The following is a 7891-nucleotide window of genomic DNA, read 5'->3' on the forward strand; positions in this document are numbered from 1 at the left end:
AAGAAAGTAAACAGTCTCAAACAGATTGCAGGTAAGAGTTTCCTGAAGAGAGTGGAACGGTGCAGAGGAAAGAAATGTGGTCTGACTGCACACACATACACACGCATGTTACTGTTTATAGCAGTGGATAAGATACTTGCAGGAAGTCATGTAAGCTTGAAGAAATGACTACCACACTGGCAAATATGAAAACACGGTGACTCTTTATGATATCACTGTACAAAAATTTGCTGTAGTTATGCAGCAGTTTACTGGAGATTTTATTTTTATGTAATTTATTAGCAACAGTTTGTTCAAAGAAAAAATGAACATTAAATATTAACAAGTCTTTGTCGTTACACAATAAAATTATAGAAAACCAACCTCATGCAAAGCATTCTGGGAACCAGAAATCCTCATAATTTTTTTTCCAGATTTTTCCCAAAATGCTTCGTATGTTTTTTTTTTAAATTTTACTCTGTAAAGGTAAAGACTTGTTAATGTTCATTTATCTTTGAGCAAACTACTGCCTGTAAATCACATAAATTTGAATATACAGTAAATTACTGGAAAACTGCTGCCAGTAATACTGTAATTTCTACAGAAATTTTTAACAGTCTTTGTACAGAGTATTTGTATTCTTGTGCCATAGTTGTAATGAGATTTAAAACAAATACATTGCTAATGTATACTGTAAATTATTTGCTGTAATTATGCAGCTGGTTGCCAGTAACTTACTGTAGAAGATAAAGACATGTTTAATGTTAATTTAACTTTGAACAAACTGTTGCAAGTAAATAACATAAATGTAAAATCTACAGTAAGTTACTGGGAGCTAGTTGCCAGTAAAACCCACACTATAAAAAAATCCGTAGAAATTACAGTGTAATTGCAGCTGGGTTGCCGGTAACTTACCGTAGATTTAAATTTATGTTATTTACTGGCAAGAGTTTGTTTAAAGTTAAATACATTTTAAATATTAACAAGTCTTTATCCTTACAGAATAAACTATACAATAACAGCTTCATGCAAAGCATTCTGGGAACCAGAAATCATCATCAACCTTTTTCAGTTTTTTGCTTCAGATTTTGTTTCCCAGAATGTTTTGCTTGATGCTGTTTTTTAAGTTTTACTCTGTAAAAACAAAGACTTGTAGATGCTTAATTTTCATTGATCTTTGAACACAATGCTGCCAGTAAAGAACATAAATTTAAATCTACTGTAAGTTACCGGAAACCCAGCTGCAATTTCTACAGAATTTTTTTACAGTGTAATATAAGATGGCACAAACAAATGGTATCATCCAAATATCTTTAATTATAAAGAATAGGTATACTGTTTTAAATTGCTAAACATAATTTTTCCGACCTGCATTATAAAAAATATGTGAATAATGTCAATAAGTCATGACAACATGTGTTTTACATTACTTATCAGAGTAAGTAAATTTTTTTTTAATATTTTTATTGTTATAAGATACAGTAACTTATCACTACTCAAAATTTTTACAGCATTTATCAAATAAAAAAATAAGGCTGCATTTTCAGTGGTAAATCATACGGTAAATCACTGTAAAAAATATATCAACATATGTTTTTATGTTACTTTAATTTAGCAAATCAGATTTCAACTTGTTTTTCTACACTATAAAAATGCTGGGTTATTTTCAAACCGGTGTAGGGTCAAAAAGGGAAGAGTCCAGCCCCTTGGGTTGTAATGAGTTCTTTTAACCCATTGTGGGGTCAAATATAAACATTTTCTGGGTTAATTCAATTCAATTTTATTTATATAGCGCTTTTCACAAGTGTTAACTGTTGCAAAGCAGCTTTACATGAGTAGATGTAGGGGAGAACACAGAAAATCAATAGATAATATATGAAGTAGAATATAGCGGCTAAGGTTAAACCGTACAAGCGAGCGTATTAATAATGTAACGTATACAGTAAAGTGCTAAGTTAAGCCAAAGTTGTCTGACTCTCCCGGGGATGAAAAAACCCCTAGGAGAAAACCCGGTGGGAAAAACTCCTAGAAGGACAAAAACCCTTGGGAGAAATTAATATATATTTATATATATATATATAAACACACGGTAGGGATAGGAAGCGAGTAAGCGGATTAAACTGGTTCAGCCGGTTTAACCCAACAGGTGGGCTTTTCCCTTTTTGACCCAATGCTGGGTTGAAAATATTCCAGTATTTTTTAGAGTGCAAGTTATGCCAAATTATCACAAGTCAAAACTTTAAAAAATAGGTTGAACTTGCATAATTAAGTTGTTTAAACTTCATGCTGCATTTTTACAGTGTATATTTCAATATTGTAGATTTGATTTGATGTACCTTAAATATATACCAAATACAATGCATTAAAAATCAGCGCCCCAAATTGCATCATGTTGGCATAGAGTTGTTGTTAACCTGTCCACTCTGCATAAAGGATCATTCATAGCAAAACATGGCTGAGTCATCATGGTTAAAGTGTACCTACTGTAGATCTGTGGTTTGTACAGGTTGTTCTCATCTATTCCCCCACCCTCCACGTGTAGGACAACGGCCTCCATAGATTCAGTGTGTCACACGTGAACAGGGTTTTCTTCAGATCTTCCATCTGGAGTCTGAAATGCGGTCTCTTTGTCACAGTGGAGTGGGATCACTGTACTGTCTGTACATCACCGGGGCTCAAGGGAAGAGTTTACTGTATGATCACCTTGTATGATCAACTGACAAGATATGGTAATCCCCCCTAACATAAACAACCACGTGCAATTCATATGGTTTCATTCATAAGAGCCAGTTCACCTGCAAATAAAATTCGGGTGTTGTACTTAAACCCTTCAAAATAAAGGTGATGTAAACAAACCGCAATAGAAAAAAAAAATTGTTCCCCAAAGAACCATTCAGTTAGGTTCTTAAAAAAATATTTTAGGGGTTTTCAAACTGGGGTCCGGGGACCCCCTAGAACTACATGGAGACCTCCTGGGGGCCCCCGGACCCCAGTTTAAAAACCCCTACTTTAGACTATTAAAGGGTCAAGACATGTGCCAAATAAAAAACACAAAATGTTTTACATTTAATTTATTATGTTTATTTCTCATTTTTTGCTACTTACATTTCACATTTGTTTATTTTATATTTGCTTTACTCCGCATTACTCTAAGTATAGCCAATTAGATACAGTAGGCTACATAAAAATAGGGGGTCCCTCCCAAAAGGTTCATAATATTTGGGTGTCTTTCTCATCATAAAGTTTGAAAACCCTTGGTCTAAAGAACAGAGGTGTATGTTAAAGTAATGTATTATTTAAAGTAAAGTACATATAGACGGTTTCAGCAGTAACAACATAAACAAGCAGCTTTCGTAGTCAACACGTAACTTCTGGTAAACTCCGCTAGTAATAAATAACAACATAGTCCTTTTAAAGTAGTTTATTTATATAACAAACAAAATAAACAACACGTTGATTACCTAGGAAACCAAAACATTTGTTATTTTTGAAGAGGTATTTGTTCAAGAGTTAAGTTTAGTCAGACTATTAAAAAAACTGAAACCGGAAGTTAAGTTCCGACCAGACGCGTCACCGCACGTACGTCCGATGAAACCGTCTATACTTGATCAGAGTGTTGTTGTTGTTTTTTTAAACGTTTGCTTCACTACACTAAAGCATAATTTCATACATTTTTATTCCACTAATTTTCATTACATTTCATTTAATACATTATTAAATGTATATTACTGAAGTAAAAGTAAGTAGAAGCTTTACTTAAGTAAAAGTAAGAAAGTACTAGATCAGGGGTTTTTAACATTTTTATGAGCAAGGGCTACCAAAATGGATAAAACATTCTGGAGGGTAACTTTAATCTACTTAAAACTTCTTTGTGTTACTTGTGGGTTTTATTTTATATTAATTGTTGATATGTTTTATCATTGTTTAAAATGTTACCATAAAGAAGCCAAGCTAATTTAAAAAAATGAATAAATAAATATTAAAATTGAGGCTATTTATAGTATGTGCTTTTTGCTGGCAACTCACAGACTCCTGCGGGCATCATGTTGGTGACTAGGCTACTGTATGTTCAGTGTAATGAGGTATTAAATGTAAAACAACAACTTGTATTTATGCAGTAAATAATATTATGCTTTGTAGTAAAGTTAACATTTTTCAAATAAATACACTCATAAAAATGTACTTAAGTAAAGTAAAAATACTTCACTGCTGTCCACCACTTTGTGAAATATGCATTAAAATAAAGGTTCCTTAAATGTTCACAGAACCCATGCATGCACAAAAAAAGACTATGAAAAGTTAAGAAATGCTTCTTTTAAGAACATTTGAATTAAGGGTTTGGGGAACCCAACATGGCATCATGCGATGGATCCTTTTTATAATCTAAAAAATGCTGGGTTATTTTCAATCCAACGTTGTGTCAAAAAAAGACGAAAACAGCCTGTTAGCAGGGATGGGCAATATTTTATATAATACGCATTTTAAATACAAAATAGAATTTTGTAATTTGTATTTGATAGGGTTGATGAAAATGCCTTTGTATATCAAAATACTTTAGTGTTTTATATTTTTAAAATACTGTAAAATACTTTGTAAGATGTCTACATGATGACATCATAGAAATGCGGCCTTTGATTGGTTCCCGCTTCCTACTAAGAAGTTTGCCCAGCACCAAACCAGAAAATGTATCCATATGAAAGGTGGTCAAGGTAAGAAACGTGTAGGCTGCCAACTTTTCAATCATTCTTTGCATAATTTAATTTTAAACAGTTAATGGTAAGTTTTGGTGTTTGTTTTAGTAGCCATGGGCTAAATAGTTTAGCATGCTACTTTCAGCCTATGTTAGTTGTGCACAAAAAAAACATAAAGCGTTTTAGTGTTGTATAACAACAATGGGATTTTTATGCCATTATTTATATTATTTTAATGCCACGATATTGGTGTGTTACTAATGCAAAGTAGGCCCTTCGTTACCGGTTGCATATGTCAGATTTTTGCATGACTCAAACAGATGTAATGGTGAAACAATAGATCAAATAGTCCAACTGATGAAAGGTTTGCAAAGAAATTTTGTGCTCCCTTGTAAAAGTATTTTTTAGTATTTTCACAATACAGTAGTTTATTTTGATACATGTTTTGGCTGCTGTATTTTGTAGTTTATTTTGATACACTTAAACTAAGGTATTTGGTTTGTAATTTAACCTATCCTGGGTTGTTTTAACCCATTGTTGGGTCAAATATAAACTTTTTCTGGGTCATTTAACACAGTGGATTGGGGTTGTTCCTTTAGACACAACACTGGATTGTAAATAATTTTTACGGTATATAAAGTTCATGCCTAATTTTAACAAAACATAATGTAATCATGAAATTTGGAGCATCAAAGTTTAATTTCACTCACTGATATCAATCTTTGACATGACGTTAGTCCATATTAAATATATCAAGGTTACAGCCCAAAATTTTTTTTAATCCATTGTTGTGTGTTTATCTGGGTTAATTTAACCCAGTGGTTGGGTTTGTCCCTTTTTGATCTAACTGAGGGTTGAAAATAACCCAGCATTTTTTTAAGTTGTTTGTAGGACAATTGGACTTTAATCACTGTCATCCCCATTGATTTTCATTGTATAGGTACAAATTGTAGTTTTTTGGAATATATCAGTGTGCTTCTGTGAGACGCTTACGTTTCGTTTTAACTTCCTGTACAAAGTTAAAAGTGAAATTGTTTATGTGACTTAATGGTTAATCAGTTTTTCTGTGGGGGAGATATTACACAGTTTTTCTATTGTCAGTGCCAAAATTTTTTTTAAAACAGATCTTAATTTAATTTCAACAGGTTAGTCACGGCATTTACTGTAAATCCGACACACCAGGTCCTGTAAATAATGTAAATCAATTCACATACCAGTGGATGTCTAACATTTATTTATCTGACATACTACAAAAAATGACTCTACTTTCACTGTTAGTTGGTAAAGACAGTGGTAAGATGCAGAAACTTTCCTTTGGACCTTAATGGAGAGAGGCCAGACGCTAAGAAATTACTTTTATCTGAGACTAAGTGGAGGCTTGCATATCAGATGGTTTGACATTTCTAAAGGTCAGATGTCTGTTAAGACAGTGCTGAATGTCTGTAACAGTTGTTTCCATTTGTGCAAAAAGTGTGCCATCTTTTAAAAAACACACAATGGGGTTATGAGAAAAAATTACAGTATTTAAATGGTGCATTTCAACCAAACCAATATAGAAGACTTTCAATTAAGCAATTGTTATTAAAATAATAAGCTTAGAATAAGCTTAGAATAACTAAATAAATTACACGTTTCTATGTGTGCAAAATAAACAAAGTTTCATTTCTGGTGCATTTCTATTATTTGGTCTGCTGAAGTTTTTGTTTCTTGCGTCAGTGGTGTCACACAGATGTTACCCATAAGGAAAGCTCAAAGGCTGTCATGTGGAACAGGAAACCAAAGTATTTCCCACCGTCATTTCATCTTAAACTGCTATAGGAGCCATGGTAACTGTGTGACATTTAGAAACTTGGAAACGCTCTGTTTAACCATGCAATTTTATATTATAGTTAATGATTATTTGATCTTAGTTCTGACATACTTAACTGTAAACCACAATATCAGATTTAGAGGCCAAGAGTCACACAGAAAACATCCTGTTGTTATGACTGTAGTATGTGAAGTTGTTTGCTGTAAGTGTTCAGTTATGTTTTTGACTTTGTTAAATTATATATTTATTAAGGGTCAGTACAGTTACAGTATCTTTCAGATGAGATAACAATGAAGCCCTTCCATCTCATTTGTATGACACTTCCTGTATCAAGACCCACTTTCACTCTCAGTATTGGATCAGTCATTTTTTATTCATTAGATTGCATTATGTTTAATTCCTGGTGCTAAACTGGAACTGGACAGGAATTCCCAAAACTATGTTTTACTGGAATTTGAGGTTGATTGTGATCTGAGAATCTAACTTATATGCTGACTTCATCTAATGTAAATGTTACTATCAGATTACATTATTGACATTTTCCAAAATTATGAAACCTTAATCAGTCAACAGGGGGGGGGGCATTTTCCAATTATTCAAAATAAGACAAAACATGCTTTAAAATAAGATAAATTAACTAAAACAATTGATATTTGGTAGTGTTTGTTTTTTATTTATTATTAATATACTCTTCATCTTTCTAGTTATGCCAAGCTGTAAAATATTTTACTGGGTAGAAACTATAAATTGTAAATAGGAAGCCTTTGAATGTTGTTGTGGGCAGTGGGAGGGTCTTAAAAAAATCAAAAAGGTCGATTTTCACTGCTGTAAGGCGAATGGAGGAATGCTCTTATGACGCTATTGCGCCCCCTAATGGTGTAAATTAATCTGTCTCTTTGACCTAGGTGTCTCACACATGCTTATCATTAAGATTTTTAGTAATAAAAATATGTTATGCAAAAAATATTATTCCAATGTACATCCTCTCTAACTTTTTAATTTTTTACTTAAAATAATTTGAAAACCTGGAAAATAAAGCTCAAAGTGTCTTCTTTTTATTCTCATACTTTAAATGGTTTAGTAAAAACAACCCTTTTAGTGAAAGTAGGTCTTTTCATGGTTTGGGCCAGAATGGGGGTGCATTTCAAGAGGTTAAAAAAACAACATTATTTAAGATGCCTTTGCTCATGACAAGGAATATATAAACATGTACTTTAAATAGACCCTAAGAGTAAACCGAGAAATATCCTCCTGAGAAGCAGTAATTTATATATTATATATCAAATAATAAAGTCATTATTATGATTAACATGTCATAATAATGTATTATTATTACATAGCTGAAAACCCAGACAAAGTATTTTTGTGATTTACTGAGTTCTAAAATAAAATAAAAATAATAATAATGTTA

Source organism: Paramisgurnus dabryanus, chromosome 23 (assembly GCF_030506205.2).
Source record: "Paramisgurnus dabryanus chromosome 23, PD_genome_1.1, whole genome shotgun sequence".
Classification (NCBI taxonomy): domain Eukaryota; kingdom Metazoa; phylum Chordata; class Actinopteri; order Cypriniformes; family Cobitidae; genus Paramisgurnus; species Paramisgurnus dabryanus.